Source organism: Choloepus didactylus, chromosome 24, assembly GCF_015220235.1.
Source record: "Choloepus didactylus isolate mChoDid1 chromosome 24, mChoDid1.pri, whole genome shotgun sequence".
Classification (NCBI taxonomy): domain Eukaryota; kingdom Metazoa; phylum Chordata; class Mammalia; order Pilosa; family Megalonychidae; genus Choloepus; species Choloepus didactylus.
The window spans coordinates 18,801-38,973 of NC_051330.1; positions in this window are offsets into that span (position 1 = coordinate 18,801).

Below are 20,173 nucleotides of genomic sequence, written 5' to 3' on the forward strand. Positions count from 1 at the left end.
GTCTCCCACATTTGCCAAGTCACTCAACCTCTGTGCTTCAATTTCTTTTTCAGAAGAACAAGGATAATAAAACTGCCTACCTCAAAGGGTTGTTAATGGCATTAATTAAGTTAATACAAGTAAATCACTTAGTTCCATGACTGGCACATTGTAAATACATAGTTTTTTATATTATTAGGTATTTATTTGTTTGTAAGTCTTTAACAGGCAGAGACTCTATCTTTTTCTCTCATATATATCCAGGGCCTAGAATACTCTCTGGTCATAATAGGTATTGTATAAACAGATTTTAAATTTGTTTTGACATTTTGTGTCTTGGGTTGGAGCCTATATCATCTTTTATCAAGCTCTCACATCCAGTTTCCTTAAAGCTCTTTAAGTACTAGTGTCATGAAATACTTCTACAATCTTTCTTGCAAGTAGGATTTCTCAGGAAAAATCATCCCCAGAGAATTCCTCTGAAAAAATACTTTTATGGCTCTTCTGTTCTGCAGGTGTCCTGGGAGATGGAGAAGGAGCAGGCAGGCTCAGTAATTCCATTCCTGGGAACTGGAGGTTCCTCTCCTAACACGTGCTGGAGGACTTACTACAATGGAATTTCTTTTTTGTTTTGCTTGCAGTACACTCTTCATTTAAAAGCAAGTTGCACATTCTCCACCTTGCTTGCCCACTTCCTGTATACAGAAGCTGCTAAAAAGAATAAAGCCTGTTTTCAGCAGCTGTTGCTTGTAGGGTTTAGGAACTGTTGGGGGAATAATCTAGAGCCGGGAACCCAATGCATCTGAAAGAAAGGATTGGGAAGGGAGCAAAAGCCCTTCAGAAAGGTGATTTCCACCTCACCCAGATTCTTTTTCTGAAGGATGAATGAACTGTGGATGTAGGAGTGCCCCCAACCTCCTCTCCCGTAAATGGTGAGGTCCCAATGTGCTCTGCTTGTCACCAACCATAGGTATACAGTCTGGTATACACAAGTATCACGTTTAACATCCAAAAGTCAAGAGACTAAATAACAAAATAAATAAATAAAAAAGAATAAATAACAAAAACCACATGATCATGCCAATAGACACAAAAATCTTTTGACAAAATCCACTACCTTTTCATGATTTAAAAAAAAATACTCAAACTAGGAACAGAAAGGCACTTACTCAACATAATAAATGGCATCTATGAAAAACCCACAGCCAGTGTCAAATGAATGGTGAAAGACCAGATGTTTTCCCTCTAAGCTTATCAGTAAGACAAAGGTGTCCACTATTGCCACTTCCAATCAAGAGGTTCTAGCCAGGGAAATCAGTCAAGAAAATGAAATAAAAGGCATACAGATTAGAAAGGAAGAAGTAAAACTGTCATTCACAGATGACATGCACTCATGTATAGAAAATCCTAAGGTATCCACTAAAAAATAATTAGGACTAATAAGCACATTCAGGAGGGTTGCAGGATTCAAAATCAATATGCAAAAAGCAATTGCGGGAGGCGGGGCAAGATGGCAGACTGGTGAGCTGTATGTTTTAGTTACTCCTCCAGGAAAGTAGGTAAAAAGCCAGGAACTGCGTGGACTGGACACCACAGAGCAATCTGTCTTTGGGCATACTTCATACAACACTCATGAAAACGTGGAACTGCTGAGATCACCGAAATCTGTAAGTTTTTGCGGCCAGGGGACCCGCGCCCCTCCCTGCCAGGCTCAGTCCCGGGGGAGGAGGGGCTGTCAGCTCCAGGAAGGAGAAGGGAGAATTGCAGTGGCTGCTCTCATCGGAAACTCATTCTACTGATTCAAACTCCAACCATAGATAGACTGAGGCCAGACACCAGAGACTCTGAGAGCAGCCAGCCCAGCAGAGAGGAGACGGGCATAGAAGGAAAACAACACGAGAAGCTCCAAAGTTAAAGCAGAGGATTTTTGGAGTTCTGGTGAACACAGAAAGGGGAAGGGCGGAGATCAGGCCTTGAGGCGCATATGCAAATCCCGAAGCAAGGCTGATCTCTCTGCCCAGGGCACCTTTCCTTAATGGCCCTGGTTGCTTTGTCTATTAGCATTTCAATAACCCATTAGATCTCTGAGGAGGGCCGTTTTTTTTTTTTTTTTTTTTTTTTTTTTTTTTTTTTTTTTTTTTTTTTTAAATCCTTTTTGCTTTTTCTAAAACAATTACTCTAAGAAGCTCAATACAGAAAGCTTCAAAGAATTGAAATTTGGGCACGTCAAGTCAAGAGCAGAAATAAGAGAGCTCTGAGACAAAAGGCAATAATCCAGTGGCTGAGAAAATTCACTAAACAACACAACTTCCCAAGAAAAGGGGGGTGTCCGCTCACAGCCACCATCCTGGTGGACAGGAAACACTCCTGCCCATCGCCAGCCCCATAGCCCAGAGCTGCCCCAGACAACCCAGTGTGACGGAAGTGCTTCAAATAACAGGCACACACCACAAAACTGGGCGTGGACATTAGCCTTCCCTGCAACCTCAGCTGAATGTCCCAGAGCTGGGAAGGGGGAGCAGTGTGAATTAACAGAGCCCCATTCAGCCATCATTTGAGCAGACTGGGAGCCTCCCAACACAGCCCAGCAGCCCAGAACTGCCCTGGGGGGACGGCACTCACCTGTGACATAGCACAGTCATCCCTCAACAGAGGACCCGGGGTGCACAGCCTGGAAGAGGGGCCCACTTGCAAGTCTCAGGAGCCATACGCCACTACCAAAGACTTGTGGGTCAGTGGCAGAGACAAACTGTGGCAGGACTGAACTGAAGGATTAGACTATTGCAGTAGCTTTAAAACTCTAGGATCATCAGGGAGATTTGATTGTTAGGGCCACCCCCCCTCCCCGACTGCCCAGAAACACGCCCCACATACAGGGCAGGCAACACCAACTACACACGCAAGCTTGGGACACCAATTGGGCCCCACAAGACTCACTCCCCCACTCACCAAAAGGCTAAGCAGGGGAGATCTGGCTTGTGGAGAACAGGTGGCTCGTGGACGCCACCTGCTGGTTAGTTAGAGAAAGTGTACTCCACGAAGCTGTAGATCTGATAAATTAGAGATAAGGACTTCAATTGGTCTACAAACCCTAAAAGAACCCTATCAAGGACAGCAAATGCCACGAGGCCAAAAACAACAGAAAATTATAAAGCATATGAAAAAACCAGACGATATGGATAACCCAAGCCCAAGCACCCAAATCAAAAGACCAGAAGAGACACACCTAGAGCAGCTACTCAAAGAACTAAAGATGAACAATGAGACCCTAGTACGGGATATGAAGGAAATCAAGAAGACCCTAGAAGAGCATAAAGAAGACATTGCAAGACTAAATAAAAAAATGGATGATCTTATGGAAATTAAAGAAACTGTTGACCAAATTAAAAAGATTCTGGACACTCATAGTACAAGACTAGAGGAAGTTGAACAACGAATCAGTGACCTGGAAGATGACAGAATGGAAAATGAAAGCATAAAAGAAAGAATGGGGAAAAAAATTGAAAAACTCGAAATGGACCTCAGGGATATGATAGATAATATGAAGCGTCCGAATATAAGACTCATTGGTGTCCCAGAAGGGGAAGAAAAGGGTAAAGGTCTAGGAAGAGTATTCAAAGAAATTGTTGGGGAAAACTTCCCAAATCTTCTAAACAACATAAATACACAAATCATAAATGCTCAGCGAACTCCAAATAGAATAAATCCAAAAAAACCCACTCCGAGACATATACTGATCACACTGTCAAACATAGAAGAGAAGGAGCAAGTTCTGAAAGCAGCAAGAGAAAAGCAATTCACCACATACAAAGGAAACAGCATAAGACTAAGTAGTGACTACTCAGCAGCCACCATGGAGGCGAGAAGGCAATGGCATGATATATTTAAAATTCTGAGAGAGAGGAATTTCCAGCCAAGAATACTTTATCCAGCAAAGCTCTCCTTCAAATTTGAGGGAGAGCTTAAATTTTTCACAGACAAACAAATGCTGAGAGAATTTGCTAACAAGAGACCTGCCCTACTGGAGATACTAAAGGGAGCCCTACAGACAGAGAAACAAAGACAGGACAGAGAGACTTGGAGAAAGGTTCAGTACTAAAGAGATTCGGTATGGGTACAATAAAGGATATTAATAGAGAGAGGGAAAAATATGGCAAACATAATCCAAAGGATAAGATGGCCGATTCAAGAAATGCCTTCACGGTTTTAACGTTGAATGTAAATGGATTAAACTCCCCAATTAAAAGATATAGATTCGCAGAATGGATCAAAAAAAATGAACCATCAATATGTTGCATACAAGAGACTCATCTTAGACACAGGGACACAAAGAAACTGAAAGTGAAAGGATGGAAAAAAATATTTCATGCAAGCTACAGCCAAAAGAAAGCAGGTGTAGCAATATTAATCTCAGATAAAATAGACTTCAAATGCAGGGATGTTTTGAGAGACAAAGAAGGCCACTACATACTAATAAAAGGGGCAATTCAGCAAGAAGAAATAACAATCGTAAATGTCTATGCACCCAATCAAGGTGCCACAAAATACATGAGAGAAACATTGGCAAAACTAAAGGAAGCAATTGATGTTTCCACAATAATTGTGGGAGACTTCAACACATCACTCTCTCCTATAGATAGATCAACCAGACAGAAGACCAATAAGGAAATTGAAAACCTAAACAATCTGATAAATGAATTAGATTTAACAGACATCTACAGGACATTACATCCCAAATCACCAGATACACATACTTTTCTAGTGCTCACGGAACTTTCTCCAGAATAGATCATATGCTGGGACATAAAACAAGCCTCAATAAATTTAAAAAGATTGAAATCATTCAAAGCACATTCTCTGACCACAATGGAATACAATTAGAAGTCAATAACCATCAGAGACTTAGAAAATTCACAAATACCTGGAGGTTAAACAACACACTCCTAAACAATCAGTGGGTTAAAGAAGAAATAGCAAGAGAAATTGCTAAATATATAGAGACGAATGAAAATGAGAACACAACATACCAAAACCTATGGGATGCAGCAAAAGCAGTGCTAAGGGGGAAATTTATAGCACTAAACGCATATATTAAAAAGGAAGAAAGAGCCAAAATCAAAGAACTAATGGATCAACTGAAGAAGCTAGAAAATGAACAGCAAACCAATCCTAAACCAAGTAGAAGAAAAGAAATAACAAGGATTAAAGCAGAAATAAATGACATAGAGAACAAAAAACAATAGAAAGGATAAACATCACCAAAAGTTGGTTCTTTGAGAAGATCAACAAGATTGACAAGCCCCTAGCTAGACTGACAAAATCAAAAAGAGAGAAGACCCATATAAACAAAATAATGAATGAAAAAGGTGACATAACTGCAGATCCTGAAGAAATTAAAAAAATTATAAGAGGATATTATGAACAACTGTATGGCAACAAACTGGATAATGTAGAAGAAATGGACAATTTCCTGGAAACATATGAACAACCTAGACTGACCAGAGAAGAAATAGAAGACCTCAACCAACCCATCACAAGCAAAGAGATCCAATCAGTCATCAAAAATCTTCCCACAAATAAATGCCCAGGGCCAGATGGCTTCACAGGGGAATTCTACCAAACTTTCCAGAAAGAACTGACACCAATCTTACTCAAACTCTTTCAAAACATTGAAAAAAATGGAACACTACCTAACTCATTTTATGAAGCTAACATCAATCTAATACCAAAACCAGGCAAAGATGCTACAAAAAAGGAAAACTACCGGCCAATCTCCCTAATGAATATAGATGCAAAAATCCTCAACAAAATACTTGCAAATCGAATCCAAAGACACATTAAAAAAATCATACACCATGACCAAGTGGGGTTCATTCCAGGCATGCAAGGATGGTTCAACATCAGAAAAACAATCAATGTATTACAACACATTAAAAACTCGAAAGGGAAAAATCAATTGATCATCTCAATAGATGCTGAAAAAGCATTTGACAAAATCCAACATCCCTTTTTGATAAAAACACTTCAAAAGGTAGGAATTGAAGGAAACTTCCTCAACATGATAAAGAGCATATATGAAAAACCCACAGCCAGCATAGTACTCAATGGTGAGAGACTGAAAGCCTTCCCTCTAAGATCAGGAACAAGACAAGGATGCCCGCTGTCACCACTGTTATTCAACATTGTGCTGGAAGTGCTAGCCAGGGCAATCCGGCAAGACAAAGAAATAAAAGGCATCCAAATTGGAAAAGAACAAGTAAAACTGTCATTGTTTGCAGATGATATGATCTTATATCTAGAAAACCCTGAGAAATCAACGATACACCTACTAGAGCTAATAAACAAATTTAGCAAAGTAGCGGGATACAAGATTAATGCACATAAGTCAGTAATGTTTCTATATGCTAGAAATGAACAAACTGAAGAGACACTCAAGAAAAAGATACCATTTTCAATAGCAACTAAAAAATCAAGTACCTAGGAATCAACTTAACCAAAGATGTAAAAGACCTATACAAAGAAAACTACATAACTCTACTAAAAGAAATAGAAGGGGACCTTAAAAGATGGAAAAATATTCCATGTTCATGGATAGGAAGGCTAAATGTCATTAAGATGTCAATTCTACCCAAACTCATCTACAGATTCAATGCAATCCCAATCAAAATTCCAACAACCTACTTTGCAGACTTGGAAAAGCTAGTTATCAAATTTATTTGGAAAGGGAAGATGCCTCGAATTGCTAAAGACACTCTAAAAAAGAAAAACGAAGTGGGAGGACTTACACTCCCTGACTTTGAAGCTTATTATAAAGCCACAGTTGCCAAGACAGCATGGTACTGGCACAAAGATAGACATATAGATCAATGGAATCGAATTGAGAATTCAGAGATAGACCCTCAGATCTATGGCCGACTGATCTTTGATAAGGCCCCCAAAGTCACCGAACTGAGCCATAATGGTCTTTTCAACAAATGGGGCTGGGAGAGTTGGATATCCATATCCAAAAGAATGAAAGAGGACCCCTACCTCACCCCCTACACAAAAATTAACTCAAAATGGACCAAAGATCTCAATATAAAAGAAAGTACCATAAAACTCCTAGAAGATAATGTAGGAAAACATCTTCAAGACCTTGTATTAGGAGGCCACTTCCTAGACTTTACACCCAAAGCACAAGCAACAAAAGAGAAAATAGATAAATGGGAACTCCTCAAGCTTAGAAGTTTCTGCACCTCAAAGGAATTTCTCAAAAGGTAAAGAGGCAGCCAACTCAATGGGAAAAAATTTTTGGAAACCATGTATCTGACAAAAGACTGATATCTTGCATATACAAAGAAATCCTACAACTCAATGACAATAGTACAGACAGCCCAATTATAAAATGGGCAAAAGATATGAAAAGACAGTTCTCTGAAGAGGAAATACAAATGACCAAGAAACACATGAAAAAATGTTCAGCTTCACTAGCTATTAGAGAGATGCAAATTAAGACCACAATGAGATACCATCTAACACCGGTTAGAATGGCTGCCATTAAACAAACAGGAAACTACAAATGCTGGAGGGGATGTGGAGAAATTGGAACTCTTATTCATTGTTGGTGGGACTGTATAATGGTTCAGCCACTCTGGAAGTCAGTCTGGCAGTTCCTTAGAAAACTAGATATAGAGCTACCATTCGATCCAGCGATTGCACTCCTCGGTATATACCCGGAAGATCGGAAAGCAGTGACACGAACAGATATCTGCACGCCAATGTTCATAGCAGCATTATTCACAATTGCCAAGAGATGGAAACAACCCAAATGTCCTTCAACAGATGAGTGGATAAATAAAATGTGGTATATACACACGATGGAATACTACGCGGCAGTAAGAAGGAACGATCTGGTGAAACATATGACAACATGGATGAACCTTGAAGACATAATGCTGAGCGAAATAAGCCAGGCACAAAAAGAGAAATATTATATGCTACCACTAATGTGAACTTTGAAAAATGTAAAACAAATGGTTTATAATGTAGAATGTAGGGGAACTAGCAGTAGAGAGCAATTAAGGAAGGGGGAACAATAATCCAGGAAGAACAGATAAGCTATTTAAAGTTCTGGGGATGCCCAGAAATGACTATGGTCTGTTAATTTCTGATGGTTGTAGTAGGAACAAGTTCACCGAAATGTTGCTATATTATGTAACTTTCTTGGGGTAAAGTAGGAACATGTTGGAAGTTAAGCAGTTATCTTAGGTTAGTTGTCTTTTTCTTACTCCCTTGCTATGGTCTCTTTGAAATGCTCTTTTATTGTATGTTTGTTTTCTTTTTAACTTTTTTTTTCATACAGGTGATTTGAAAAAAGAAGGGAAAGTTAAAAAAAAAAAAAAAAAAAAAAAAAAAAAGAAAATAAAAAAAAAGGGGAAAAAAAAAAAAAAAAAAGATGTAGTGCCCCCTTGAGGAGCCTGTGGAGAATGCAGGGGTATTCGCCTACCCCACCTCCATGGTTGCTAACATGACCACAGACATAGGGGACTGGTGGTTTGATGGGTTGAGCCCTCTACCATAAGTTTTACCCTTGGGAAGACGGTTGCTACAAAGGAGAGGCTAGGCCTCCCTGTATTTGTGCCTAAGAGTCTCCTCCTGAATGCCTCTTTGTTGCTCAGATGTGGCCCTCTCTCTCTGGCTAAGCCAACTTGAAAGGTGAAATCACTGCCCTCCCCCCTACGTGGGATCAGACACCCAGGGAAGTGAATCTCCCTGGCAACGTGGAATATGACTCCCAGGGAGGAATGTAGACCTGGCACCGTGGGACGGAGAACATCTTCTTGACCAAAAGGGGGATGTGAAAGGAAATGAAATAAGCTTCAGTGGCAGAGAGATTCCAAAAGGAGCCGAGAGGTCACTCTGGTGGGCACTCTTATGCACACTTTAGACAACCCTTTTTAGGTTCTAAAGAATTGGGGTAGCTGGTGGTGGATACCTGAAACTGTCAAACTACAACCCAGAACCCATGAATCTCGAAGACAGTTGTATAAAAATGTAGCTTATGAGGGGTGACAATGGGATTGGGAAAGCCATAAGGACCAAACACCACTTTGTCTAGTTTATGGATGGATGTGTAGAAAAGTAGGGGAGGGAAACAGACAGACAAAGGTACCCAGTGTTCTTTTTTACTTCAATTGCTCTTTTTCACTCTAATTATTATTCTTGTTATTTTTGTGTGTGTGCTAATGAAGGTGTCAGGGATTGATTTAGGTGATGAATGTACAACTATGTAATGGTACTGTAAACAATCGAAAGTGCAATTTGTTTTGTATGACTGCGTGGTATGTGAATATATCTCAATAAAATGATGATTTAAAAAAAAAAAATAAAAAAATAAAAAAAAAAAAAAGCAATTGCATTTTTATACATTTGCAGTCTGAAGATGAGATTAAGAGAACAATTCAATTTAATAGCAGTGAGGTCGCCCACTTGTTGGGGCTGGGAGCAGTGAGAAATGTGACAGCAGGGCTTGCACCTATCTACAATAAGCATTACAGTGTTGCTTTTCCTTGGTCTTTTCTTTCTGGGAAACACATTAGGATCTACAGACCCAGGGGAGTGAGATAGAGGCATGCCAGGGACCTAAGAAGATGGTTGGAGAGAAAAACAATTCCTTAAATAATGTGTAAAGACAAGACATTTATCAGTAAAAAGGTTACTATTATTTGATATGAAAATCATTTTATAACCAAAGTGTTCTTTTTTTTAAATTCAGTTTTACTGAGATTGTTCACATACCATACAATCATGTGTATAAGGAAGTGCACTATACTTCAAAAGAACTGTATGAGTTTTCCAACTCAGACAGACAGTAATCAGGGGAATATGTGTGGGAATGGATATTAAAGGTGTGGGATAATGGGGAAAGGAATATAAAGTTGGATCAGTCTGAATTTACTGATATGGGCCCACTAAGCAGAGATTCTGCATTCAATGTTGTAGACCGAGGGGTTAGAAAGGGTGTTAACAGTTTGTTAGCGTGGTTGGCTGAAACGTGGATCAAAAGGTGGCTGACATTACCTGAGGTCAAGATGCCAGAACTGCCCTGGTATAATAATGTAGAAGAGGAGATTCAAAGGCTTAGAGAGACTGGAATGTTAGGGTGGATTTATCATGGAAGACCTGCTCACACACCCCTGGAATGTCCGGAGGACACACCTTTTACCAGGACTGTGAGGAATAAATTTGTGAAACTAGCTCCATCATCCCTGAAGAGATCTACAGTGGCCCTTCTCTGTACATCAGATATTACTGTGGGAACTGCTGTCACTAAGCTGGAATCCTTAAACACAATGGGAATAATCAGATCCTGAGTTGGCAGAAGTTACATGGCAGCAATTAATCATCAAAGACAAGGTGGGCATGGCTACCATAATGGAAAACAGGCTCAGGGTACTAGTCAAAATAATCTGACTCGCAGAGACTTATGGCATTGGCTAGCAGATCATGGAGTACCTAGTAGTAAAACAGATGGGCAGTCTACTAAATTCTTGTTTGATCTGTATAAGCAGAATTCTAGGTCAAGTGAACAAAAGTCTACCTTGAATTACAAAAACAATCATGGCCCCTTAATCAATTCCCAGACTTGAGACAGTTTACAGATCCAGAGCCCCTTGAATGAGAAGACCAGGTACCCTTGGGGAAGGACCCTCTACAGTGCCAAAAATGTATACTGTTAATCTTCCTCCCAGCCTTCCCAGGGACCTGCGACCTTTTACCAGGCTAACTGTGCATTGGGGAAAAGGAAATAATAGGATATTTGGGGGATTATTAGGCATTGGTTCAGAAGTGATATTAATTCCAGGAGACCCAAAACATCACTCTGGTCCACAAGTCAGAGTTGGGGCTTATGGAGGTCAGGTGACTGATGGAGTTTTAGCTCACATCTGTCTCACAGTGGGTCCAGTGGGTCCCTGGACCCATTCTGTGGTTATTTCCCCAATTCTAGAATGCATAATTATAATAGACATACCCAGCAACTGGCAGAATCCTCACATTGGTTCCCTGACTCATGAAGTGAGGTCTATTATGGAAAAGGCCAAGTGGAAGCTGCTAGAATTGCCCCTGCCTAGCAAAATAGTAAACCAGAAGCAATACTGGATTCCTGGAGGGATTGCAGAGATTAATGCCGCTCTTAAGGACTTGAAGGATTCAGGGGTGGTGATTCCCACCACATCCCCATTCAACTCTCCTATTTGGCCTGTACAGAAAACAGATGGGTCTTGGAGGATGACACTGAATTACCATAAGCTTAACCAGGTGGTGACTCCAATTGCAGCTGCTGTTCCAGATGTGGTACCATTGCTTGAGCAAATCAACACATCACCTGGCACCTGGTAGGCAGCTTTTGAGCTGGCAAATGTTATTTTCTCAATAGCTATTAGTAAGGACCACCAGAACTAGTTTGCATTCAGCTGGCAAGGCCAACAGTATACATTCACTGTGCTACCGAAGGGGTGTATCAATTCTTCAGCCCTATGTCATAACATTCTCTGCAGGGATTTTGATCACTTCTCTCTCCCACAAGACATCACACTGGTCCATTACATTGATGATATCATGTTGATTGGCCCAAGTGAGCAAGAAGTAGCAACTACTCTAGATTTGTTGGTAAAGTATTTGCATGACAGAGGATGGGAGATAAATCCAACAAACATACAGGGGCCTTCCACCTCAGTAAAACTTCTAGCTGTCCAGTGGTGTGGGTCACGTCGAGATATCCTGTCTAAGGTGAAGGATAAGCTGTTGTATCTGGCCCCCCTGTGACCAAAAAAGAGGCATGATGCCTAGTTGGCCTCTTTGGATTTGGGAGGCAAAATATTCCTCATTTGGGTGTGCTACTCCTGCCCATTTACCAAGTGACCAAAAAAGGTTCTAGTTTTGAGTGGGGACTGGAACAAGATGAGGCTCTGTGACAGGTCCAGGCTGCTGTTCTAACTGCTCTGCAACTTGGACCTTATGATCCAGCTGATCCAGTGGTGCTGGAAGTGTCAGTGGCAAATAGAGATGCTGTTTGGAGCCTTTGGCAGGCTCCTATAGAAGAATCACAATGCAGGCCCTTAGGATTTTGGATAAAGCCTTACCATCCTCTTCAGATAACTACTCTCCATTTAAGAAACAGCTTTTGGCCTGCTATTGGGCCTTAGTAGAGACAGAACGCTTAACCATGGGCCACCAAGTTACCATGAGACCTGAGTTACCTCTCATGAGCTGGGTGTTGTCCGACCCATCAAGCCATAAAGTTGGGTGTTCACAGCAGCACTCCAACATAAAATGAAAATGGTATATACAAGATACAGCTTAAGCAGGTCCTGAAGGTACAAGTAAGTTACATGAGGAAGTGGCCCAAATGCCCATGACCACACTCCTACCATATTACCTTCTCTTTCCCAGCCCAGAGCTATGGCATCTTGGGGAGTTCCTTACAATCAATTGACTGAAGAAGAGGAAGATCAGGCCTGGTTTACAAATGGTTCTGCACAATATGCAGGCACCACCCGAAAGCGCACAGCTGCAGCACTGAAGCCCCATTCTGGGATGTCCCTGAAGGACAGTGGTGAGGGGAAATCCTACCAATGGGCAAAACTTCGAGCAGTGCACCTAGTTGTTCAATTTGCTTGGAAGAAGAACTGGGCAGAGGTGTGTTTGCATACTGATTCATGGGCTGTTGCTAATGGTTTGACTGGATGGTCTGGAACTTGGAATGAACATGATTGGAAAATTGGTGACAAAGAAGTCTGGAGAAGAGGTGTGTGGATAGACCTTTCTGAGTGTGCAAAAAACATGAAGATATTTGTCTCCCATGTGAATGCTCACCAGAGGGTGACTTCAGCAGAAGAAGATTTTAATAATCAAGTGAATAACATGACCCATTTGGTGGATACCAATCAGCCTCTTTCCCAAGACACTCCTGTCATTGCTCAGTGGGCTCATGAACAAAGTGGTCATGGTGGTAGGGATGGAGGTTATCATGGGCTCAGCAACATGGACTTCCACTCACCAATTCTGACCTGACCACAGCCACTGCTGAGTGTCCAGTCTGCCAGCAGAGAGACCCACACTCAGTACCTGATATGGCACCATTCCCCAAGGTGATCAGCCTGCTACCTGGTGGCAGGTTGATTACATTGGACCACTTCCATCATGGAAGGGGCAGCGATTTGTTCTTAATGGAATAGACACATACTCCAGATATGGGTTTGCCTTTCCTGCACGACATGCTTCTGCCAAAAGTACTATCCATGGACTTACAGAATGCCTTATCCACCACCATGGTATTCCACACAGCCTTGCTTCTGACAGACAGCAAATGAAGTGAGGGGATGGGCACATGCTCATGGAATTCTGTGGTCTTACCATGTTCCCCATCATCCAGAGGCAGCTGGGTTGATAGAACAGTGGAATGGCCTGTTGAAGACTCAATTATGGCTCCAACTAGGTGGCAATACCTTGCAGGGCTGGGGCAGTGTTCTCCAGGAGGCTGTGTATGCTCTGAATCAGCATCCGCTCTATGGTGCTGTTTCTCCCATAGCCAGGATTCATGGGTCCAGGAATCAAGGGGTGGAAACAGGAGTGGCACCACTCACTATCACTCCTAGTGATCCACTAGGGAAATTTTTACTTCCTGTCCCTGAAAGCTTAAGCTCTGCTGGTCTACAGGTCTTGGTTCCAAAAGGAGGAGTGCTTCCACCAGGAAACACAACAAAAATTCCATTGAACTGGAAGTTAAAACTGCCACCTGGCCACTTTGGGCTTCTTATGCCTCTGAATCAACAGGCATGGAAGGGGATTACTGTACTAACTGGAGTGATTGATCCTGACTATCAAGGGGAAATAGCACTGCAACTACACAATGGAGGTAAAGAAGAGTTTTTCTGGAATACAGGAGTTCCCCTAGGGCATCTCTTAGTACTACCATGCCCTGGGATTAAGTCAATGGAAAACTGCAACAACCCAATCCAGGCAGGACTACCAATGGCCACGAAGCTTCAGGAATGAAGGTTTCGGTCACCCCACCAGGCAAAGAACCACGGCCAGCTGAAGTGCTCGCTGAGGGTGAAGGGAACATGGAATGGATAGTGGAAGAAGGTCATGATAAATATGAACTACAGCCACGTGACCAGTTACAGAAATGAGGACTATGATGGCATGAATATTTCCTCCTTGTTTTGTCATCCTGGTTGTATTAGGGTTTTCTAGGGAAGCAGAGTCAAACACTCACAAACACTCACTCCCTGATCTCACCTCAGGGTTCTTTTGATTCCATCACAATTAAAGGTACTGGGATGAGTCACTCTTGGAGGGTCCATTTCTGAACAAAAAGGTGCTAAGTGCAAGTCTTCCAGAGAAATCCTAGGAGAGTGAGATGCAGTTTACTGAAGTAAAAGACAGCAAATCAGGCAAAGATATTGAGGAACAAGGGAAATTTTGGAGTTGATTACATTTTTTGTATCTTGATTGTAGCGGTGGTTTCATGACTGTTGGCATTTGTTAAGCTCAGATCATACACCAGAAAGGGTGAATTTTACTATATGAAATTAAACCCCAAATGAAAATTATGGAGCCTTAAAAAAGAATGAAGTTCTGATAATTGTGACAACATGGATGAACCTTGAATACATTATCTTGAGTGAAATAAGCCAGGTGCGAAATAAGCATCTAGAATACAGATTAACAGGGGGTGGGGTTGGGATAGGGAATAGGGAGGTGTGCCAGTTTGAATGTATTGTGTCCCCCAAATGCCATTATCTTTGATGTAATCTTGTGTGGGCAGATGTTATCAGTGTTGATTAGATTTCTTTGAGTGTTTCTTTGGAGATGTGCCCCACCCAGCTGCGGGTGATGACTCTGATTGGATAATTTCCATGGAGGTGTTGCTCCACCCATTCAAGGTGGGTCTAAGTTGAGTCACTGAAGCCATATAAATGAGCTGATGGACAGAGGGAACTCAGTGCAGCTGAGAGTGAATGTTTGAAGAGGAGCTACAGCCAAGAGGGACATTTTGAAGAAAGCACAGGAGCTAAAGATGAGAGACAGTTTGAAGACGGCCATTGAAAGCAGACTCTTGCTCCGGAGAAGCTGAGAGAGGACAAATACCCCAAGTGCAACTAAGAGTGACATTTTTGAGGAATTGCAGCCTAGAGAGGAATGTCCTGGGAGAAAGCCATTTTGAAACCAGAACTTTGGAGCAGACACCAGCCACGTGCCTTCCCAGCTAACAGAGGTTTCTGGACACCATTGGCCATCCTCCAGTGAAGGTACTTGATTGCTGATGTGTTACCTTGGACACGTTATGGCCTCGAGACTGTAACTGTGTAACCAAATAAACCCCCTTTTATAAAGGCCAATCCATCTCTGGTGTGTTGCATCCCAGCAGCATTAGCAAACCAGAACAGGAGGTAAGGCTTAAAAAAAATTAAAAGAAATATCTGAGCCCTGGGAGACAAGAGATCTGTAGCAGAACCATACCTTGCCTCAAAAAGTGAGCACTAGGGGCAGAGAATCTTGGAGACACTGATGCCAAAACTCCCATCAGTGGTGGAAAAGGCTTAGGCTGGCAGTAGCCTCCCTCCCTATTTCCAGTGTTCTAACCCCTGGCCCTTCTTTGGTGCTGTAACCATAGGGGAAAAGGCCAAGTGCTGAATGGACATCCCATGGTTAGGGCCCAAGAGGATAAAGCAAGATGCTCAACACCATCAGGTAGCGTTGGGCCCTTGAAAAGGTGGGTGGAACTTGAGTGAAAGTGACAAAGTGATTCCTGCTTCAGATAAGCCAGAGACAAGGACTGTAGATGTGAGACCTTATGTTCTGCTTTGTGCCTGCTGCTCAGACATCCAGACATCACACTCTTTTACTCACAAAAGGGACCCAGTTTGTCTGATAAATCCGAGTATCAGACTTCTGGCTCCAGTCAAGATGGAGTAGCCCCATTCCCCACTAGTCCTTCCCCTTACAACAAAAAACCTCAGACATTACACAACACACAAATGTAGGAAAGGCTCTGAACCATGGAAAGAAAAAGGTGAGTTGGCTAGGGACCTCAGGAATTGAGAGAAAATGTGGTGGTGAGTTCACAGTGCCTCCCATATATATACCCCAAGCAGGGTGCTAGAGAAGCCCACATCCCAGAACCAACAGGTGCAGACAAGGAGGCCTGACCCTTCTCACTAAATGTCCATGAAAAGGCACAACAAAAATGTTTTTGATAATACCCACATTCCCAAACACCAAAGGAAAGGCCATCCAAGGTGACAGCAGGGCTGAACAGGGAGCTGAATGTCCACCTCAGCCAGTAGCAAAAAGACAGAATGAGGTGGCAGGAGGTTGTGCTCTGCTTTTGCAGGGGTGGTATCAGCAGGGCCCAACAGCGAGCTGAAACTCCACCCTCACACAGCAACAGTGAGGTGGAATGACTCAGGGCAAGGCAGTGCTGGCAAGCCCTTTGCATGACCACACAGGGAGCTGAACAATCCATCCCACCTGTCAGCTACAGGATGGGCTGAGGCGGGTGAGGAGACGTGGAGCCACCCAGGTCTCTGTTTGGTGCTGAACATCTCCCTCCCACTGGACCTGTATACGACACTTCAACAGGGTGGCTGCAGGCAAAGAGAAGTAGCGATGGATTCTAGAGTCGCATAACACCCAGTGTCCAGACTATTGTGAAAATTACTTGTTACACCAAGAACTCAGAAAATTTCAACATCAATGAGAAGACAATCGTTAGATGACAACACTGAGATGACACAGGTGTTGGGATTATCAAAGATTTTAAATTGTATGATTGTACTAACTGTAAACAAAATGCAGATCGGCTCCCAGTCTCTACACTGTTTGGTTAGGCCTGCTATCAAAATTAATTCCAAATACTTTCATTTTAAACAGATACGTCTCAAAACAATTCAAACCTCTGGGTATTTTCCTAAATTTCACCATTTCTTTGGGGCAAATCATACACTATTTTGGTATTTCAGCAATCAGAATTTGAAGAATGCCTAAACTAACCGCATTTAACTAAGTCAAAGCATTTCAGACTTTGAGATATTTAGATTAGTGTCTCAAGTCACTTTCTGGTTTGGGTTTATACTCTTATGTTATGTCATGTACATCATCCTTTATTTGCAGCCTGAGATTTATTGGCATAAACAATTCACGCCAAAACTCATTCTCATTACATGAATTGATCAAATTGCTGAATTCGATATGGGAAAGATGGGATGGTGTGTGAGAGATGGCCTGATCGACTTCTAGAACTAATAACACACGGATAGAAGGCAGTTACTAAATAGGTCATGTGTTCTACCTAACGTAAGAGTTTCACAAACAACACACAGGCAGATCTGGATTTTGTGTTTTCCATAAAGTAGTAATTGTTCAATACCTGAACTGGTATGAAGACATGTTTCTTATTTCTTAAAAAATATGTCACTTAGATAGCAATAAATGGATATAAATTTTGAAGACACTTCCTGTTCCAGGCTTGCTATCAAAGGCATTCCTATTTGAAACTAATAAAATCAGAAACAAAGCCTGAGAGAATCCATTCTTAGCCAAGTTTTGCCTTACAAGAATTACTAAAAGAAATCCTTCAGCTTCAAAGGAAATGTATCAGACAGTAACTTAAATTCACTGAAAGAAAGGCAGAGCCATAAAAATGGTAACTATGTGGGTAAATATGAAAGAAGACATAAACTAATTTTTTTCTCCTTTCTTTTAATTTCTTTAAAAGACATAGATTTAAGGATTAGCCTGAAGTAGACTGAATAAATTAAAATTAATATTGTAATCCCAGAGCAACTAAAAATGTTGTAGGTAAGAAATAAACACAGGGATTGAAATGGTAAGCCAGAACACAATCTTTGTTTAACACAAAAGAAGGCAGAAAAAAGGAAAGAACACACATGCACACAGATACACATACAACCATGAGACAGAGGGGGGAAAAACAGCAAATGGAAACCATAGCTGCACCAATTTATCATAATTATAATTACATTAAATATGGGTGGACTCCCACTCCAATCAAAAGGCAAATATTGTCAGAACAGACAAATAAGTAAGGTCTACCTATATGTTGTATAACAGTCACCCTAGATTCAATAACAAATAAGTTGAAAGTAAAAGGATAGAAAAAGACATGCAACGCAAACAGCAACTATTATAGCTGGGGTAAGTATAATCAATACCAAAGTCAACTTTTTAAATATATTTTATTGTGAAATATAACATATATATAGAAAAACAACTTTCAAAGTACAATTTAACAAGTAGTTAGAGAGCAAATTTCAAAGAATGTTATGGGTTATAATTCCACCATTTCAGCTATTTCCTTCTAGTTATTCTAATAACCTAGAGTCTAAAAAAAATTACATAAAGATTCAGTATTCGAAATCCTTTGTTAAATCCTCATTTTTCTGTTGCTACCCCTCCCTCTCTTTGATCACTGTTCAATCTTCAGGGATATCAACATTGACTTTAAGGCAAGAAATATTACTAGAGACAAAGACTCATAATAATAAAATGGGCGATTTATCAGGAAGATGTAGCAATTATAAATGTATGCATCTAACCAGGGCCCCTACATCATGAAGCAAAAACTGACAGAATTGAAAAGAGAAATAAACAATGCAACAGTTGCAGAGGTTTTAATTGGAAAATACTGAAGATCTTTTGAAATTCTATTGTACATAAAGCCTTATAAATAAAACTTTTATGAGAACTGACCAGAAATCTTGAAAAAAAGGAAAAAGAGAGAGCAGGAATATACAATGATTTATAGTTTAAGAGGTTCTGAATATGGTGTCTTTATCTATTACAAACATGAATTATAAAGAACCAGAGAACAATGGCTGTATAGACTTAGAATGTGTGCTCAAATGACTAGACTTTTTTCCTCTAAATTTTAAAAATCTTTGTTATATAGAAAAATCAATAAAATAAGAGAATTGTGTCAACAAATTCTATCTGAAGAACAGAGACTTACATGGAGTCACATTTAGTTTATTTTATAGTAAATTGATAAAATAATAAGTGGGCAGACTCATCCTGGAATTTGGTTTAAACATAGCACTTTAATAACTCATTATTAGCGTGTTTGATTTTTTATCAAGTCATTGAAGTATAAGCAAAAAACACACACATCATCCGCAATGCCAAGGTTTTAGATGTCAAATATTTAAGTACAACAGTTCCAAATAACCAAAATATCCCTGGATAACCTGCAATAGAAAAATTAAACAAAACAAAAATAACTTGGTATTTCCTATAGCCATTCCATAGACGTAGCCTAGAAAGAAAAAAAAATAAATGTTTTAATCAAGCATGAAGAAAAACCTCTATATCCAGAGAAAATGTAAAAATGCACCTTAGAGTATTGCTCCAAAATTAAGAAGCAGTAACTAAAAAAAAATACACACTCAGTATTATTGTCAAATTATTAGATTTTGTAGATTTATACAGCAATTGCAGTTAAATTCCCCTCTCTCTAGCAGTTTCTTATCCATGCATGCACCACCGAAACATGGATAAAAATAAATAAAACTAAATCTTTACCTACGCAATATTACTCTTCTCTTGCTTTATGAAAAGGGCAATTTGACAAACTAAAATTGAGCCTTAATGTGTTAGAAAACTGTTAGATCAGTTTACATAGATCATTTCTTTAAAAGTAAAACATAAAACCATTGGTATATTTTAGGGAAAGAAAACTTATGCATGTGGCATCACCATGTGGTAATTTCCACGTTCACTGATCTCACGATATAGCCCTATTATACCCAAAGTAGATTAGTTCAGTTAGTGATTTTTGAAAAGTTCAAACCAGAAATACTATACCTAAATTACTATGACTAATTTTAACTATCTGATACCTAAGAGTTGTATGATAATTTCAGAGTTTTAGACAGCCTTCATCTAGGCTTAAGATTTACCTTAGGCTAATAATTATTAACTCTTAAAATAAAACTACAAAAGAGATTTTAGTAGAGCAACAACATGCTTTTCTGTCAAATCTTAAGTCTCTCCGGAGACTCTTCAAGAGTTGGTTTTCCCAGGTCGAAAACTGAATTCCAAGCTTGGGACTGGGTGCACCACCTGCAGCTTTTCCGATTGCACAGAGCAGTAGGCGTCTTCAGCCCGGGAACCCGTAGGCCGCTCTTCT